Source organism: Pogona vitticeps, chromosome 3, assembly GCF_051106095.1.
Source record: "Pogona vitticeps strain Pit_001003342236 chromosome 3, PviZW2.1, whole genome shotgun sequence".
Classification (NCBI taxonomy): Eukaryota; Metazoa; Chordata; class Lepidosauria; order Squamata; family Agamidae; genus Pogona; species Pogona vitticeps.
The window spans coordinates 37097136-37117783 of NC_135785.1; positions in this window are offsets into that span (position 1 = coordinate 37097136).

The window sequence follows — 20648 nt, forward strand, 5'->3', positions numbered from 1 at the left end:
TGGCTTTCTCCATAATCCAGTGCAAGTTAGCAATTTGGTCTCGAGTTCCTCTGCCTCTTCGGAATCCAGCTTGTACTTCTGGGAGTTCTCGGTCCACATACTGCTGAAGCCTACCTTGGAGGATTTTGAGCATAACCTTGCTAGCATGCGAAATGAGTGCAATTGTACGGTAGTTGGAGCATTCTTTGGCACTGCCTTTCTTTGGGATTGGGATGTAGACTGATCTTTTCCAATCCTCTGGCCACTGTTGAGTTTTCCAAACTTGCTGGCATATTGAATGTAGCACCTTAACAGCATCATCTTTCAAGATTTTAAATAGTTCAACTGGAATGCCATCACCTCCACTGGCCTTGTTGCTAGCCAGGCTTTCTAAGGCCCACTTGACTTCACTCTCCAGGATGTCTGGCTCAAGGTCAGCAACTACATTGTCTGGGTTGTCCGGGATATCCAAATCTTTCTGATATAATTCCTCTGTGTATTCTTGCCACCTCGTCTTGACGTCTTCTGCTTCTGTTAGGTCCTTCCCATTTTTGTCTTTTATCATGTTCATCTTTGCGCAAAATGTTCCTCTAATATGTCCAATTTTCCTGAACAGATCTCTGGTCTTTCCTTTTCTGTTATCTTCCTCTATTTCTTTGCATTGTTCATTTAAGAAGGCCCTCTTGTCTCTCCTTGCTATTCTTTGGAAGTCTGCATTCAAGTTTCTGTAACTTTCCCTATCTCCCTTGCATTTTGCTTCCCTTCTCCTCTCTGCTGTTTCTAAGGCCTCGTTGGACAGCCACTTTGCTTTCTTGCATTTCCTTTTCTTTGGGATGGTTTTCGTTGCTGCCTCCTGGACAATGTTACGAGCCTCTATCCAGAGTTCTTCAGGCACTCTGTCCACCAAATCGAGTTCCTTAAATCTGTTCTTTACTTCCACTGTGTATTCATAAGGGATTTGGTTTAGATTATACCTGAGTGGCCCAGTGGTTTTTCCTAATCTCTTCAGTCTAAGCTTGAATTTTGCTATGAGAAGCTGATGATCAGAACCGCAGTCAGCTCCAGGTCTTGTTTTTGCTGACTGTATAGAGCTTCTCCATCTTTGGCTGCAGAGAATATAATCAATCTGATTTCGATGTTGCCCATCTGGTGATTTCCATGTATAGAGTCGCCTCTTGTGTTGTTGGAAAAGAGTGTTTGTGATGACCAGCTTATTCTCTTGACAAAACTCTATTAGCCTTTGTCCTGCTTCATTCTGAACTCCAAGGCCAAACTTCCCTGTTGTTCCTTTTATCTCTTGGCTCCCTACTTTAGCATTCCAGTCCCCTAGAATGAGAAGAACATCTTTCTTTGGTGTCAGTTCTAGAAGGTGTTGTAAATCTTCATAGAATTGTTCAATTTCAGTCTCCTCAGCAATGCTGGTTGGTGCATAAACTTGGATTATTGTGATGTTGAATGGTCTGCCTTGGATTCGCATTGACATCATTCTATCATTTTTGAGATTGTATCCCATTACAGCTTTTCCCACTCTTTTGTTGACTATGAGGGCTACTCCATTCCTTCTACGGGATTCTTGCCCAAAATAGTAGGTATGATAATCATCTGAGCTGAATTCGCCCATTCCTGTCCATTTTAGTTCACTGATGCCCAGGATGTCGATGTTTATTCTTGCCATCTCCTGTTTGACCACCTCCAGCTTCCCAACGTTCATAGATCTTACATTCCAGGTTCCTATGCAGTATTCTTCTTTGCAGCATCGGACTTTCCTTTCACTTCCAGGCACGTCCACAGCTGAGCGTCCTTTCGGCTTTGGCCCAACCACTTCATTAGCTCTGGAGCTACTTGTACTTGTCCTCCACTCTTCCTCAGTAGCATGTTGGACGCCTTCCGACCTGAGGGGCCCATCTTCCAGCGTCATATCTTTTAGCCTTTTGTTTCTGATCATGGGGCGTTCTTGGCAAAGATACTGGAGTGGCTTGCCATTTCCTACTCCAGGTGGATTGCGTTTAGTCGGAACTCTCCACTATGTCCTGTCCGTCTTGAGTGTCCCTGCACGGCATAGCCCATAGCTTCTCTGAGTTACTCAAGCCCCTTCGCCACGACAAGGCAGCAATCCATGAAGGAGTAACAAAAAATAGTCACTGAAAAATGAAGTAGCACTAATATCAGTACTCTCTGGGCCTCTTGAGGATGCATGCCCCATTTCAGGTGTCCAAGTTTCCCTGTGAGGTAGTTATGACGGAGACTGTCTCTTTCTCTCTTTTTTTCTCTCATCAACATCATCATGTCCCATCAAGTCAATTCTGATTCATGGCGAGCCTTTTCAAAGGTTTCCAGGTGGGGAATACTCAGAAGTGACTTAACATTTCCTTCTTCTGGGAGGTGCCCTGGATTGTGCAGTTTGCCCTAGGCCACACAGGCTGGCTCTTCTCCAAGGAGGCACAGTGAAGAATCAAACTCCAAGCCTCTGGTACCACAACCAGATACTTAAATCACTGAGCTATCAATCACTAAATGTGCATATTGAGTCTATGCACATACAGCTTTTATGCACATCAGTGCCTATCAGTTAAAAGCAGAAGGTGTAAGCATGATACTATTCCCCCCCCCCATCATTGCTTATCCTGGGGGTGGGGGAGAATTATATGAAGGTATGAAAAGGACATTTGCAACACACATTTTTGGGGATTTTAAAGAGACTATAGTGTTAGAAAAAAAAGGTACTGAAACAAGCATTGAAGCAATAGAAAATGGGAGACAGAGTGTATTCTGTATTCTTGTTTGTATTCACTATCCTGGAAGAGGAATGCATACATAGATAAATGATACAAAGTGGTGGTTCTGAGTATTTGAACCAAATTCAGTCATTGTTTATATTATGATACCCTTCTGAGCAGCCATGCCTGAACATTCATCCCTGAGAATCGCATTGCATATTGCATGCTGAACCCCTAATATCCCTACCTAGGATTCATTCAGTAAGATAAAGAGAGGTATGCAATGAGTCCCTTGATTGTTAACAAAGTTTTTGTCATTGAGAAATTTCCATGGAACAAATGTACATCACTGATGGACAGGTAACAACGAAGAAAATGTGTTCCAGAACTGGTTCTAAAGTAAAAGGCAGACTCTCATTGGGTTATCTTTGGCGTGCTGCCAGTTCCCCCAGTCAGAGAATCTTGCAAACAATTGCCTTATGTTTGTAAAGGTCCTGGGGATAATTCTGAACCTTGCTTTTCCACCAAAGAAGATTATTAAACGGTGTTCTTTTTCATGCCATGATGACAGTCCCACGAAAGATTCATGGATGGATTACTTTCCTAGCCATTATAAATCAGTGCTGATGGCAGAGATAACTTGAAGGCTTGAAGTAAATAAAAAATAAATTAGGAGATGGGAGAGCCTCAGGCTGTAAAGTCATAAAATTTAAAACCAGCAAACAGAGAAAAGAGCCATTGAAAAGAAAAAGGGAAAGGAAAAGGGAGGGCAATTGAAGGCTGACAGTTACAGCTCCCATGCTAGCATCTTAATAAAACATTTAGGCAAGTCTAATGAAATTAAGTCTGTAAAGTTCTATCACACTTTGGGACTGGGTAGGAAAGCATTTATTTTCAAAAACACCTACAGTGCAAAGACTGTTTATTAATAATGGGATATTTGACTTTCTGTGGTCTTTGTACTGCCCACTAAATGGGCCACATCCTGGGAGAAGCAGCTTTTTGTTTAGTCTTTACTAAGTCTTCTATCCGGTGTGGGTGAAGCATCCCAGAATTTCCTAGGTTCATTGGAAATGCATACAAGATTCTGTATTATGACTCAATCTGTATCTACCAAGAGATGACTCACAACCTGAGTGTATGAGTATTTGGAGCTTGGAGAAAGAAATTTATTGCCCAATTCTGTATATGCTTACTAAAAGTCCTTTTCAATTCAGGGGGATTCACTCTCAAGGATGATAGCACCCTTGATTTTTGAGGAGTTTTTAAAAGAAAGATGTGCCTAAATTCATACATATAATCATCCATTTGTTTGAAAGAAGATGATTAAGTTTGAAAGAGGTTAAAGGTTTCAATGCAGGAGAAAGCAGATATATTTTCCTGTTTATGACATCTGAAGCAAGCAGCAACACCTGAAGATTTATTGATCTCTCCTGGGCTCCCATATAGGGTTGGAATTGATTTGATGATTCATAAATTACAGAAGCCCTTTTCAGAAATCATAAATGTGAAGATATGAGTGAGAATGTAGGTAAGGAACAGAGTCTATCAGTACTACAATGTATCCCCCACACTCTCTGTTCACATTCAGTTTTCACACGAATATTTGACAATGGTCTTATTATGAGCCAAGCTATTGGGACGTCTAACACAGTATTTTCTTCTCTGATTGACAACAGCTCTCTGGAGTTCCAGGCAAGATTTTCTCCTAACCCTATTAAGAAGATCCCTGCTATTTCATGTTTATCTTCCATCCTTGCTTAGCTTTCAAATTCAGATAAGATGTGCATATCAACAAGAATGACCTAGCTTTAAACCTCAGATGATACTTCTTGGTATCTGTTTCTAGTAGTAAAGAACATATGGGATAAAACAGAAGATTAAGAAGCTCTTTGGAATCCATGAATCTTTCATTTTCTTTATTACACATACTCAAAAACTCTCTCGCAGAGACATAGGAAGGAAAAGAAAGGAAGGACGAATTAGGAGGACTGATCTTAAATGCTGCAGGGAAGAAGATACTGATACCCCCCTCTCTGTTCATCCTTAGAATTTCTGCCTCAATGTTATGCTTTGTAATGAAGTTACTCCATAAGATTTAGCTGACTGATGTAAATGGTGATGCTCAGCTTTCATTGCTTTCCTTTCCCCATGATATTCTATTTGCATCCGTGAAAACACCTCTCGGTCATATTGTACTGTCTTCAGCTACTGTTCTATATCCATGTATTTTGTCAGGAACTGCGATAATGTAATCAAAGTTATAATTAAACTTCTTTCCCTCTAAGTATATATTTATGCACTGTGATGTTGACAACCAGCTGCTAAGGAGCACAAGGTTTAATAGTTTCTCTCATCATTTACAATGCTTCTGGAATGTTGATGTGTCTTCACTCCATCCACAATAAGGAATTGCCTTTTTCTGCAGAAGGTATCCTGTATCGGGAGAATTGATTATATTGCCTTAGAGAGGTCACACAACAGAATGCAAATGTTAATTAATTTTTTTGGATTAAAAGCTACATAACAAATGATAGACTCTTTTTTATGAGCAGCCTTTTTAATGAAGTTGCCATCCTTCTGACCTTAGAGAGTTTAATCTTTAAATATATGCATCATGCTAAAAACTAACACAAAAGAGTTTTGACACAGTGAATAATTCCTTTTTTGGTTGTTGATAGATTTAGCTGTTGACTCAAGATCCTGTTGAATCTTACTCATTTGCTCAACACAACAAACAAAAACCTTGCTCCCTGCAACACATACAGTTTCACTTGTACACATACCGCAACCACAATCATACTTTGATGATAAAATAAAATGCTGTCAGAGACAACAAAGCAACAGTTTTATTGATTTATCTGAACAGATGCAAGATTATTATTATTTTCCTTCTTGCTGTACTTGAAAAATGTCATCTCCAGAATAAACTGCCAATAATCCCAACCATAAATCACCCTGAATAATTAAAGCAGCCAAAGTCTGTTGGGAAACCATTTTATAGACTGCCATGTATAATGAAAGTTCACAGCACTCACTCGTTTAATATGAATGCCACCTGAGATTTAATTTAAGGTTCCTGTATCAGTGGGTAACAGCCCATCAGTCCTTGTAATGATTAGACCTATATGTGCAGCCTGGTATTGAAATTCCTAGGATCAGCATATCAGAACATACTAGAAAATTAAATATATGAAAGATACAGTCCTCTTGAAGATGATCGTGAATGTTATTGTATAATGCACTTTGGAGACTGCTTCTGTTGCCAGCATTCGTATTCTACAGTGATTCTCAAAATATTAGAAATTTTCTAATTCTGCAGTTCTTCTTGGATAGAAAATGGAAATCTGCATCTAGTGTCAGATAAGTATACCAGGAGCTCTAATACTTTCCTGTGGCTGCATAAACATTGGTGCCAGAATGTATGAGAAACTTTTTTGTACTATAACTCTTGGGATCCCACAGCCAGCAATGGCTAAAATAATGATTGCTGGTATTGTAAAGTACTTCTGTGTTTTTGAAATAGAATTTCATGTCAAGCTTGTTGGACAAAAAGCTGATCCCACAGCTATAAATACTCAACTATCCCACAAACTACACCAGAACACAGACAGAGTTCTAACTCCTTTCCTCTGAAGATGCCGGCCACAGAGACTGGTGAAACGTTAGGAAGAAAAACCTTCAGAACATGGCCAAACAGCCCAAAAAAACCTACAACAACCATCTTATTTTTATTGAGAAATAATCTGACCCTATAACAGTAAGGCAATTTAAAAAATATTATGTTAATTTCAATGTGCTAACGTTTGCTACTTTCCTGTCAAACAGATGAATGAGACTCACCCATCTATTGGCTGGAATCCTGCTGCACCACTTTATACTGTGTAAGACTGATGATGTCATCAGCCATGGCTGGGGTTTTTTTGGAAATAAAAAGTTTCCAATATTGCCCATGAATGTTTGGAGGCTTTGAATCCCTTAAGTTTGGAGCGGGGGAAGAGCCAATCAGGAATCTCTGTTTGGTTGGGCAGGGCGCATTTTTAAGAAGAACTCACACTTCCTGATTTACCTTGTCATTTTTTGATTGTTTTATGAGTTAGGAGGCTGACTTCATGAATCAGGCAAATTTTATTAATCTATAAATTATTCCTGAGACTAATTTGCTTACCAAGAGGAAACTGCAAGGCCTGAGGGCATCTACAAGAGAGCTCATTCCTAAAGCAATCAAGTCATAACATCATACTCTGACTTGGCAGGTGTAGTTGCACTCTTGCATTTACAAGGGTGACATTTAATTAATCTCTTCTTTTTCTTTTTAAAAATTGTTTCCAAATCCTGAAAATGTATATTTCTCATTAGGTAAGCAAACATTTTGCACTGTGGTGGCAGGGGCAAGCAGATTCAGCAAGGAAAGGGGACCAGTTTTCTGTTCTCACTATCCTCCAAAGGTCACATGGATTGCATGAGTGGAGGACTTTTTCTAGTTTCAGACACTATCATTTAAGAAGGACGTTGGGAAGCTGGAATGGACAACCAAGATAGCAAAACATCTGGAAACTAAGTTCTACAAAGTACATTTGAGGGAGAGGGACAGTGAAATGGAGCCAGCTTGTTTCCTACGTCTCCAAATGTTGGGGCCCAAAGCAATGAATTCAAATTACAAGATGGATGTGTCTCATGAAGGCTGACATGGGCTCTTCTGGAATTTGCTGACAGTTATGAAGGAAAAGGCACAGATCTTTGTTACAGAGACAATAGACTATAAAGCAAAATGCAGGAGCTGTAGAACAATAAAGTAGAAAGAACTGTCATGCTACTTCTGCATCCTGGGAGTCCCTGAAGAACAGTGGTGGGCAACCCAGGGAGTCAGTTGTGCAACACCTTCTAGAATCTGGTCATGCTGAGGCTCTGCAATGGCCAAAATTCTGGCCCTTATATGGACCAGGATGGGCCAGGATACATAGTCTACACTTAATGAGCAGGTGCATACTCCAAAGTACACACCTGCTCATTAAGCACTTCTCGGTATGGCCAACTTGTTGGATGCTTATATTTCTCAAATTGGTAAGATGATAACAAAACTTCTTACTAATGAACAAATTGAAAACAAAACCAGACTTACAAGATAGCAGAGACAGACATCAAAGCGTATCACCTGCTGGGATTGTTCAGCCTGAGTATTTCTTATCACTTCTTGAACTTCTCTGGGTCAAACAGCTTGGCACTTGGTTGGATGACTGTGGCCATCCAGCTAGATAAGATGGGTTTCTGCCAGCTTCCAGTACTTGAATTCTTCCCCAAGTAACACCTAGTACCCTCTGTTGCGTTTTCAGAATCTAGCATTTTACAACTTAAGCACTGGGCACAGAAAGGAAAATGGTTGCATACCACACTAGACCTCCATGCCGTGTTTCCACATGGAAGCTACAAGGAAACTGCAACTAAATATTGGAAAGGACTTCCTGATTATAAGAACTGTTTGATAGCAGGATGGATTATCTCAGAAAGTGATTGATTTCCATCTGTCAGGGAGGCTTAAGATGTGGATTTCCAGCATTGAAAGAAAGCTAGACTGGATTATCTTTGGGATACATTGCAGCTCACTAATTCTGTGGTTATGTGGGTGGGAAGGACATGATGTAGTAGAGTGGCAAAGAGGAGGCAGGTGAGTGGCAGCTGCTCAAGTTTGCCACTGGCTTCAACCTTTAGGTCTGTCTAAACTAAACACACATACTTAATGGAGGAGATTGCAATGTCTTCCTCCCTCTGTCTCCCTCTCTCTGTCGATATATATCCAGTCCAAATCGGAATAGCACCTTATGAAAAGAACACTACCACAACACGTTTGTTTAACCTAAGCAATCCTAAGTTTTATCAACAAGATTGTTTAATCCTCGGCATTTTTTTCAGTCAGCAGCTCATATATCCCTTTTCACTCCCCTTTTTTCTTTTATTAACCACTTAATAATTGCTATAACTCATTCTAGCACAAGCTTGTTTGGGGCTGCATTGTCTCTGTGCCTCTTTAATAGGTTGGGTTTTGTTAAGTAACTTGTGGATGATTAATGCCTTCGAATGACATGTGGCATAGTTCAGCTTTGCTTGTCCCTGAGATGCTTGGGGAGGTGTCATCGCTGACTTGTTTCCCCTTTTCTCCCTCCAGCTAAATGGCAATCTGCCACTCCAGGCAGCGAGTTAAAAAGACAAATACTCTGCCAGAGTCACAAATCCATTTGTCGAGAGTTGCTTTTTGTGACACGACACTCTGTGTGGGTCTAAATTTCCAATTATTGAGAGATCAGGTGAAGAAAAAAAAGACTGCTGGAACAGATCCTGTTTTTCATTGCTGCAGTCAACATCTTGGCATTCACAAACCATAATAACAGAGGGGTGGCATTTTAACATCTGTATGCTTCACAGAGGATCATCGTAAATGTGTCCCCCCCTTTCTTATTGTGAGTTTCACAGGAGGGTATTTATATAAAATGGCTTTCATGCCAGGTCCCCCCCCCCCCTTTGCAGGCCAGACACTTAGAAAGTATGTGTGGTACATTCCTTTTTCAATATCATTCTGGAGCATAAGATTCACAAATATTTTATGTTCAGCTATTTTTCTTCTTAATGATCTTTTCTCCTGCAGATGGTTTTGACAGTGAGCTCCAGAGCCAGTGAATGGCCTCCTTTATCTCCCCAATAAAGATGCCTTCCAGAGTGATGAGACCAAGAGAACGGCCGCTCCTCTCAATGTTATTAACACTCAACAAGGATTGTAAGGCAGAGTGCCAACTTTTAAATCGCTTGGTTCTTAGTTATAGAGAGCTTTATAAATCCAGAACTTTGAATCGGTGGCAGAGACAGACCAGTAGCCAGTGGTGCAATTGAAAAAAAAAAGGAGGCTGATGCTGATAGTCACTGACCCCAGTCAACTGTACGGTTCTCTGGACAAGCCAAAAAGTCCAAACATTTTTCAAAGGAAGACCCAGGTATGGTGCATTACTGTAGCCTAACTGCCATGTAACTAAGATCACTGTCGCCCCTGTGGCCATATTGAGGACAGCTTTAGATAACAAACCTGACTTAACTGTGCAGGGCTGCTCTTGGACATTACCAAAACCTAGCAATCCAGATTCAGGGCTAACTTAAGAAGTGCATTCAAACTGTGAACCTTAATCTTACAGGGAAATGTACCCTGTGGTGATTCCACATTGTTTATATCTTGTAAATAGGTAGGTATTTGCATCTATGGTGAGTGACTGGGCTTTGATTGACAGTGATAAGTTGGATATATGCTAGAAGGGTATGTTAAAATCAGTTGGAATGGGTAGTGTGTGTTAATGAAAGTGTTACATGTGTGTACGATACAATCCAGTTGAGTTCAAGTTTAGTTGAGTTTTGTTTTTTTGGGGCGGTTAGTTTAGCTTAGTTCTGTTTAAGTTTGGGTTAGGGACAAATAGAAGTAGGAAGCTATTACAGTGAAATCTGAGGGGGCAAGTTGTTCTGCCAAAATTCAATAGGCTGTGTGGAATGGGGACACTGGCTGTTTGCTTTCTTTTGGCAAAGAGAACATTCTGGGGGAAGGAATTCCTGTTACAAGATCTGTGTCAACCACAAACTTAGTGAAAGGAATTGAGGGTGGGTTTTTGTTTGTTTGTTTGTTTGGTGGTGACACACACCAGGTAGAGAAATTTGGGTTGAGCATGACAAAACCCCATTAAACTCTATGATTTGAGTTCCATGCCCTTATATGTCAGGACAACCTCTACCTTGTTTGGAGTAGGCTTCAGCTGGAAGTCTATTACAACATCAGACACTGATTTAGAACTAGAATACATTCCTAGATTTGGAAAAGGGAAGGAAAATGGTGATATGTCAACAGCATCCTGATAGCACCAGACTGCAACATTCTGAATGACATCTCTCAGTATTTATGTTGAATAACATGAGGGACAAGATGCAAACATTTGGGACTTTACAGTCTGATACCCATGATATTAAATAGAAATCTCTTCCCCCACCACTCCCATTCTGATTTGCCTCTGCATTCTAGGATATGGCCCCAAAAGATTATGTGGTCAATGGTATGGGAAGTCACAGGGAGATCCAATGGAGCCAACAGGGAAACATTTCATATGTCCAGTTTCTCACATAGCTGATCCATCAAGGTGACCAAAGCAATTTATGCCCCATAGCTATTATTTATTTATTTATTTATTTATTTATTTATTTATTTATTTATTTATTTATTTATTTATTTATTTATTTATTTATTTATTTATTTATTTATTTATTTATTTTATACCCCACCTATCTGGTCAGTGAGGACCACTCTAGGCGTCTAACAACAATAAAATACAATAACAATATAATTAAGCAATTCTAATTAGTAAAAACACTACAATACATTACATAGAGTGCAAAACAGAAACAGTAAAGAGGGAAGAAGGAGGTCAAGAGGAATATGATGGAAAGGCCTGCCCAAACATCCATGCCTTCAATTGTTTCTTAAAGATACCCAGCGAGGGAGACCCGCGAATCTCAGGAGGGAGATTGTTCCAGAGGCGAGGAGCCACCGCCGAGAAGGCCCAATTTCTTGTCTTCTCCTTACGGGCCTCCCTCAGCGTTAGGCTCCTCAACCTCACCTCCTGGCTCGCACGAGTGACACGGGTAGAACTTGGTGGGAGTAGGCGTTCCACCCAATGTCGAGGCCTTAAACCGTTTAGGGCTTTGTACGTAAGCGACAGCACTTTGAAGTCGATGCGGAATCATATGGGCAGCCAATGCAATGCGGCCAGAGTGGGTGAGATATGTTGGAATTTCCTCACTCCACTAAGTAATCTGGCCGCCGCATTCTGCACCACCTGTAGTTTCTGCAGCAGCCTCAAAGGCAGCCCCATGTAGAGCGCATTACAGTGGTCTAATCTTGAGATTACGAGCGCATGTACCAAGATGGTGAGCGCCCCCAAATCAAGGTAGGGCCGCAGCTGGGCTATCCACCTAAGGTGAAAAAAGGTGGAGCGGACTACCGACGCTACCTGTGATTCCATGGTGAGCGCCGGGTCCAGGTGGATCCCCAAGCTGCGAACCCCATCCTTGGCAGGCAGGGTCACTCCCTCAAAAAAGAGGGAGTTTCCCAAATCCCCAACTGTGGGAGGGCCCACCCTCAGTACCTCTGTCTTGTCCGGGTTCAGCCTCAGCCCGTTCTCCTGCATCCATCTCAGTACGGTCCCCAGGCAGCGCTGAAGGGACAGAACGGCATCTCCTGCAGAAGGTGGAAAGGAGATGTAGAGCTGAGTATCATCAGCGTACTGATGACACCGAGCTCCACACCCCCTGATGACCCCACCCAGCGGCCTCATGTAGATGTTAAATAGCTAGTCCTGAAGCCAGTCTGGAATGCATGTCAGTAATTTGTCCCATCCATTATCCCCTTTTGCCTACCTCTGAAAAGACCAGAAATACATTCTGTTCAAGAAGGCTGATAATTAGGCCCACAGTGTTGGCCTTGAGGGCTAAACCTAACTTTTAATTCCAATCAGAACAGACCTGCTCAATCAATAGGGCTTAGAAAAATCTCATTAATTCAATGACTAGTGAAAATTAACAATGAGATTTAAGCTTAAGATTCCAAGGCATGGGGAAAAAATTAGTTCCATCTTGGCTCCTTGGTAAAGGTGACTAAATTGAGACAGACACAGACAGAATATTTCTCATTCAGAGACAAGGGGCAACAACATGGATGAAACTAGGAGTTCATTCATATATCTTCTGCATGCCACGCTGGCTGCATTTCCATGTAGGATGGCTTTTTTTTGGGGGGGGGGAATAGGCTCAAATACAAATAGCTCACAGTGGTTGCAAAACAAGACTGTGTTTTGTCTGAAATCAGATGAACAGAACTGGAAGCTTTTTAAAATTGACCCATTTAATAGTTCCTTAAAAGCAATTCACATAAAGCAGAGGATTACATTATATTACCTTTAAGTAAGAGGAGTAACATACACGCCTGGTGGTGTGTGCCATTGAAAGCATTGACATCATCACCGTTGCACCTGTACTATTTTAGACCCAGTTTGTTTTTGGAATTAGACATCTTTTATCAAGCATAAAGATGATCATGCAAATTGTCTGCCATTTTAAATGTGATTTGCCACCTGCCTGATTGTTCAGAAGTGCATGATATGCTTAATTAATCTAATTAGTCCATGCACATATCAAAAGCAAATTTACAGTCACTCTCATCACAAAAGTATTTTTGTTTTCCTGAAATATATATAATTCAATTCCAAAAAAGATGATCTGAGAGCAGCTTGCTTCACTTAATATCACTTCTGCCTTCAATATCACTTCATCTCCCTTTCTCCCTCGATTTCTATAGTTTTTATTTAAACTGCTCATTCTGTGGCAGTCTGTTTTTCTGCTATCAATAATAAACAGAGGAAGTCATTTCTAAGGGCGGGAAATCTGAGGTTCTAGAAAAAGGGTATTGTGTGCTGGGAACTTCCAATCATACCACTCTAAAATAAGTCCTACTGAATTCAGTGAGACTTGCTCCCGGGCAAGTGTGTACAGGATTGTAGCCTTTGACCCCAGAAGCTCAAATTCATTTTTGAAAAATGAAATTAGTTTAGCACCCTTGTAATGGCATGTGGCTGTGCACATCCGTAGACATGCGATGTGAGATTGGAACAAATCTTTGCTCACCTAGGGCTTCATGGTTGTCACAAAGCTGTAAATCAAGATTGTTGTGAATGTCACACTAACAATGTATGTGTACTGCCTAGGTCTCCTTCCCTCCTTTCTTTAAAAATATGGAAGCCCTCAAGGAAATGAAAAACAAGTTCTTAAATACTACAGATCTACAAGAAAAAATAAAAATAAAACTTGATTACCTTAGACATGACCTTGAAAAGAAAAGGAAACAATGCTGAACACTCCCACCTTGAAATTTTGGCCTGAACATGAATAAAAAATTGTAAACTGTTTCTCTGTGTCTTAATTTGTATTCTAAAGCAGGCAACATGAAATGGCATGTATGGGGTGTGTCCAAGAACTGAAGGAACAAGTAACTTTGCAAGATCTCACCTAATAATAGTCTTAAAACACACCCAATATGAAATTGTTATAAATGTAGTTCTTGCTTTTGAAAAGCACAAGCCAATGAATTTTTTGATCCAAGGCACTTATTTATAGCAATTACATTGATGTAATCTGTTTGATAATATCAACGTTAACATTCTCAAGCCTTTTTTTTCTAGTGCACATATTTAGGTATTAAATGCCAGTGGGGTTCCATATTTTTGCTAGTACTGCTGTAATAATTAGAAATCAGAGTAACTGAAATGGTCTAAGAGACTTTATTTGATACAAACTTCACTGATTTGAGTGAATTAAGACAAAGAAATATATTGTGCATTGTGTAAGTGAAGGAAAGTGCTATTCTTTCAAGTTCCTTTGTCTGCATCTCAATCTGTCATGCACCTACTCTGAGAGTATAAATGCTTATTGCTTACTTCATATTGTAACACGTTATCAATTAATTGCTCACAAATCTCTGCTCTTAGGCTGTGTAGGTTGTAAGGAGTGGTAAATCATTAACTTTCAATGACAGCCTGTTTGAATTACAATGTGAACCTTGCAAGGTATGAAATTTGCAAGTTTAATTAGTTGAAAACAACCCTTTGTCTTCCTCATTCCTGCTGGGAAGGCCAAGAACACATCCTTATCACTCTGGCCTCTGTCCCTCACCACATCCCTGTTTTTCACAGATTTCAACATTTTTTCTTCAAAGGTTTTATTTAGTAGGCTGCTCTCTATGTTCTTTATTTATCTACAGGGGTGGATTCCTGGGGATTAGACCTGTAGGAGGAACAAAGTAGCTTCTGAATAGCAATAGATGCCTACATCCAACAATGACAGACCTAACATCTAGCCGATGCATATCAACAAATTCACACACACACACAGACACACAGACACACACACACACACACACACACATGTATGTGTTTGTGTATATATATGTATATATATATGTATACACACACACGTGTGTGCGTGTGTTTGTGTGTATGTATATGTATATGTATATAATGTATATAATATACATAAGAGATCTCTGGTTCCTTAGCTTTCATAAATGTTTCACATGAAAGATTTTATGCATTCAATATGAATGGCATTGCCATTTGTTAAATTTCTTTTTTTTATGGATATGGAAAGAAAGTTGATTTTGTGGCTGGAATCTCTTTTAAGGTCGTATGAGCAGGAGATGCCAGTGTGAAACAAATAATTTGAAAGGGGCAAAAGAGAAGGCACTAGAGTTGGGTGAGATTCATGGGTCTTCAACTCAACTGAAGGAAAGTATATTTACTAATACAGAATACTCCATATTTAGCAGCTCTATAAAAAAAGACTACGGAGCTGTTAACTTTAGGATAATCACCAAAGCCCAAACTTTGGCATCTACTGGAAATATCATTTGTTATTGTCTCTGCCAAAGAGTGTTGAAATCTTCCTTCATGATGATAATTATGTCCCTTCAAGTTGATTTTGACTTATGGAGATGCTTCCCAGGGCAAACCCCCTTCCCATTGCCCCCTTTGCCCCTTTGTCTTGGCCTGCCACATTCTGCAACAACAGCAAAACAGAAGCTAGGCTGCCAGAATGGATACCACCATTCTGGCCAGCAAGCCTGCTCTCTCTGCCTCTGTATGTACTGATTATATGATCAGTACACTCAGAAGCAGAGAAATTAGGCTTGCCGGCTGGCATGGTTCCAGCCGGCTATCCTGAGCTGGCTAGTTGGCTGGAACTATGCCTTTGCTGTCTCTGCTAATCAGTTGATCAGTGCTTGCAGAGGCATAGAGAGCAGGCTAACCAGCTGGAACTGTTCCAGCAGGCTCTCTTAACCTCTGCACATGCCAATCATCTGACCAGTGCCTGCAGAGGCAGAGAGAGCAGGCTAGCTGGCTGGAATTGTTGGTTTTTGTACCAGCAGCCTGGCTTTGGTTCCAGTGTTGGTGGCAGTGGTGGCAGCAGTGGTGGCGGTGACAGGACAAGATAGGAAGGCAACAGGGGGCAGTGGGAAGGGGGTGGGGACAAGTGGAGGGATCAGAGAGAGCAGGCCCACTGAACAGCCCATAGGCAGAGAGAGCAAACTAGGCAGCCAGAATGGCTGTTCCAGCAGCCTAGCTTGCTCTTTGGGTTCAGAACCAACAAGGGATGAATAAAAAGGGTAAATATTTGTCACTTCATATTCGTTAGGGCCTTCGGAACTGATGACTATGAAGTAACGAATATTACACAAATCACCGATTTCTGATGAATATTGTGATCCATTTTTTAATTCGTTCCCATATCTACTCCTGGGTAGTAAAGTGTCCCATATGTCAGTGGTCCCCAACCTTGGGCTCCAGATGTTCTTGGACTACAACTCCCACAAGCCTTCACCACCACATCTGTTGGCCAGGATTTCTGGGAGTTGAAGTCCAAAAACATCTGGAGGCCCAAGGTTGGGGACCACCTCCATATGTCTTTAAAGGTTTAAACAGATTTTTTTTCCTTCCAGCCTATCATCTGAAGCCAGCTCACAAAAAATTACAGTAATTTTCTCAAAGCCCACTTCTATTTGAGATGTATTTTGACCAAAAAGATGCTTCTCGATGCTATGTCAAAGATATACCAAACAAAAACTGAAATAGGCACAAAGATTCATGCTTTTGTAAAGAGGTGAAATAATTAATGTCGCTTGAACTTTGGAATTTAAACCTTTTCCATCAATCCCATGTTTTCAAAGAGTGATTTTTGAAGTTCTTATTTAGAGTAAAGAAATCTCTGAGACCTCATCCCAGTGAAATGATCCATTTAGATAGCTCATCAATAGTACACGTTTCTCCTGGACTCTTTACATACCCATCAAAGAAGCTATGAGGAGAAAGGTCATGTGAGCATCAGAAGAAAAATCACACCCCAGTATTGTAGACTTTGTCAAACTATTATGGTTTGTCTTTGTACTTTATCAGAGTGGAACTACAACTCTTTGAAAATGTTGCTTTGCCCAGACAGTTAAGGATTAGAATTTTCTGTTCAGCTTCAGCATATGACCAGTGATGGAAGGGGGAGGCTGAATGGACATTGTTGAGGAACATACTCAGTAGTATCTGCTGATTTAAAAGGAGGGGGACAGGCATAGTGATAAACTGGGAATGCATATGCTTGGATATTCTGAGGGAAATTTCGGAGGAGACGAATGAACACTATTGTGACAATTGAAGGGAAGTATTCAGATGTGTGAAAAAAATATAAAAATTTCCCTGAAAGAGGTATATTTATGAAACAATGAAATGTAATAGTTATAAGGGGGCTGCCAAGTTTCAGGACTACATTTTTCAACAGTCTGTGCTGCCATTTATGATTTTGACAGGAGAAAGAGTAACCTTAGAAGAATACAGGGAGCAACTCCTCATCTGCCCAGTTTTGTATTGCCCAGAGGGCAGTTTCTCCCAGGAATATGACTTGTTGGATGGGATATGCATGCTTTTGTTCCAGAACCATGACAACAGGGTTGCAGATCTTGCAAAAGCAAGGAATCCAGCATCCCCACCCCACCCAAAGATCTCAGCCCAGATTTTAAGAGATGTGAGAACTATGTTTTTCAAGACAGATGCCATGAGCATGGCTATGTAAGCCACCCCGAGTAGACATGGTCTAGAGGGGTGGGGTAAAAATCCAATAAATAAATAAATAAATAAATAAATAAATAAATAAATAAATAAATAAATAAAATATGGAGGGTCGTGCACGCGCACGTGAGTGGCGCCTTACCGCACCATTGAGCTCCGCAGCGTTTTTGCTCCCTCAGTCCTGGGAGAAGTAGGTAACTTGGGTCACGTGATAATTTTGGCACAGACTGGCGCTATTTAAGGAAGCGTTGTTTAGTCCTCTTTCACTTTTGCACCCACCCTCTTTCTAGTGTGTTTGTTGGGGTCGCCCGTTGTGGGGCCAGATAGGAATTTTTGACCTCTATCCTGATTCTCTTGTGGATGGGGGGATTTTTCGCCTATCCCACACTGGAAAAGAGTTTGTTGGCATTCGATGGGGGTTTTTTATAATTAGTCACACTGGCGGGTAGTGCGGGAATAACTGGTTGTCATGGTGTCTCCCTTTTGTAACTATCATAAAGCCAACAGCGCGTTGGTCCTGATGGCTCTGCGGATCGTGCGATTACAGGGCCGGAGGCGGCTGATGCGCTGGACCACTTGCGGACCAAAGGTCATCAAATACAATGGCTAGAGGTCTGGGGGTGTTTAATTGAAGCCTTACAGTTCCTCCTGGCATGGGACAGCTGGAACCTGGGGCCTGGGACTCGCCCATTGACTGATAAGGAATTATTTGGTGTTATTTCCCCGCACTACCGCAGGCCCCCTCAATTTTGGAATTGGTTTATTTGGTTGAATTAAATTGGCTTAATAAAGTGTGGCCCATATTTAAATCCATAGAATTGTTGTCTTGCGTCTTCATTTCAGGGCTTGGGGGAGCAAATCTCCTATAACCTTTTTTGGTAGTTTGGCCTTACAACGTGATTTCTCCCCACTGTTTCAGTATTACTTTAGGTGGATGCTGGTGGCTATACTAAGTCATATTTTCATGACAAGCCAAGCATAATTGATATCTTCCCCCCCCCCTTTCCCTAGGCTAACTCCTTTGCAATGTAAACAATATACACCATTGTATTGTCTTATGTGATAAAGATATTGAAAGTATGTGGCATTTTATTTGTCATAACTTCCAACTAAATGGTGTGCTTTTGGATATGAAGAGAGGAAGGAGAAATTAAAGCCCTGAAATTGATGGGGTAGACTCTATGTAGGAGATGAGGCAGCCTTGGTGACTGTCCAGCAGATTTGGAAACTGGTAGATCAGTATATCCAGGCTTAATTGTACAATCCCTTTGTGGGGACTAATAGCATTAACAGTTGGAGCTCAAATGGGAACAGGGGAAACTGGTCTATTAGGACAGAAAGTCACTTTAATTTCAGGCTATACCCCAGCCAGTCCACTCTTGACTGCCTCCTTACCAAAGACTGAAGATCAGGTCCTTGCCTGAGTTTGCCTCTTGCTGAACTCCCACACTCCTCACACTCTGTCTGTGTGTATTCTGGAATTAATTAATAGAAAGGGGAAAGGAAACCTCTTGAGTGAATATCCTACATCAATGCTTGCCCCCCCTCTCTCTGTATGCTTATTTGCTTACCTGCCTTTGTGTGTATTAACTGATATTTTTCCTGTCTCTGCCCTTGGCACTATCCATCCACCACTGCAGGGTCTTCCACCCTACAGCCTCATTAACCATCAGTCATCTGCAGGTGCAAGCCCTAAGGGACTGAGCAGGTGGGCACAGACACACCAAGCTGGTTTCAGGCCTAGGTGCATCAGTTGGCTAAGGGCACATATGTATTCTTTACCTAGTTAGATCAAATTATTCAGCAGTATATATGGCTCTACCTTCTTGAGCACAACTTCAGAATTGTTATAAAACTGTGCTACTAAGGCGTAGGAACAGATGGGTTGATATGCTGCAAAACTGGCAATTACTTTGAATTTGTATTGTTTTGAACAAGTGGCAACAAAATGTTCTGTTTTACTGAATTACAAAACTTTCTATTTTTAAAAAAAACATACATATACGTTTTTGTGCTGAGCTATCACAGCTTATGGGATGCAGAACACTTCCTAGTACTTCAGTGATTGATTCTGTCTTCATAGGGTCCCCACCCACTTCTATAATGTATATTGTAGAAGATGGTGGTAATAATGATGATGATAGTATGCCATGAAGTGTTTTCCTATTTTGGTGATACTTATTGGGCTTTTTCATTATGAAGTACTCAAAAATGGTTTCTAAATCTTTCTTTCTGGTGGCACTCTACAACAGTGTGTGTTGTTCAAGGAGCCACAGGTGATGGATTCAGGTAACTCCATCAGCCATATACCCTCAGGGTAATCTTAGTTGGCCCTTCTCTTGGGAGATCAGAAGTAAGAATTTGAACTCTCCTCTCTCAGCTCCTGAGCCACGTGCTCCAGCCTACTATGGTATATACCATGTAAACCTGTAACTAAATATTTCATTACATGTGATTGAGGAAGTGGATTATAATACATGACTGGTCACATTGAAATAAATCAGTTTCTCTTTAAGTTGCCACTCTATTTTTGTTTCTGTTTCTGTTTCGTATTTTTTATACATGCCGAACAGACTAACATGGCTGCCTCTTTGAGAATGTGACAATAGACAATAACTAGAATGACTGTCATATCATCCTATTGTTCCATTTCCTTTCATTTCAACAAAAACAGTGTGGAAAAATTATGGGATGGCTTCTGGCCAATATGTGTAGTTTGGGGACCTTAAATTGGTCAAAATTTGTATTCCCAGTGAAAATTCTGGATGGATAGTTAAATAAGAATTTATTCTTTACCTGCTCAGGCACATGTTCATTCAAATTTGCACTTCCCCAAAATGGTCTCTTTTTTACCTTATTAAGAACCTAACATGGCGTAGCTTACATAGATGTGATTTGGCAAGTAGTGCAAAATTCATTAGTCAATAAAAAAGCAATGAAGCATAAGGGACATTAGATAGCATAATAATGACCAAACTGCTACCTTTTTTGCAATCTAATTAAGCATTTGTTGTTGCTGCTGCCTGTCTCCCCAAAATGGGTGTTTTGCTCTTGAAACCTAATGAGCACCAGCTGGGGCAGCACTGCAACCTGTATAAATAAATGTATGTTTAACCTTTGTGCTGCGGTAGTTGCCCAGATTATTTTGCCTTGGGGGCATTCTTCTGAAAGGCAGAACCCTGCCAAACTGTGCAGTGCTATGTTATCGTCAAATCCCCTGCCGTTCATTTAATTCTGCCCCATTTGTCATTGTAGTACAAGGATGTCTCAG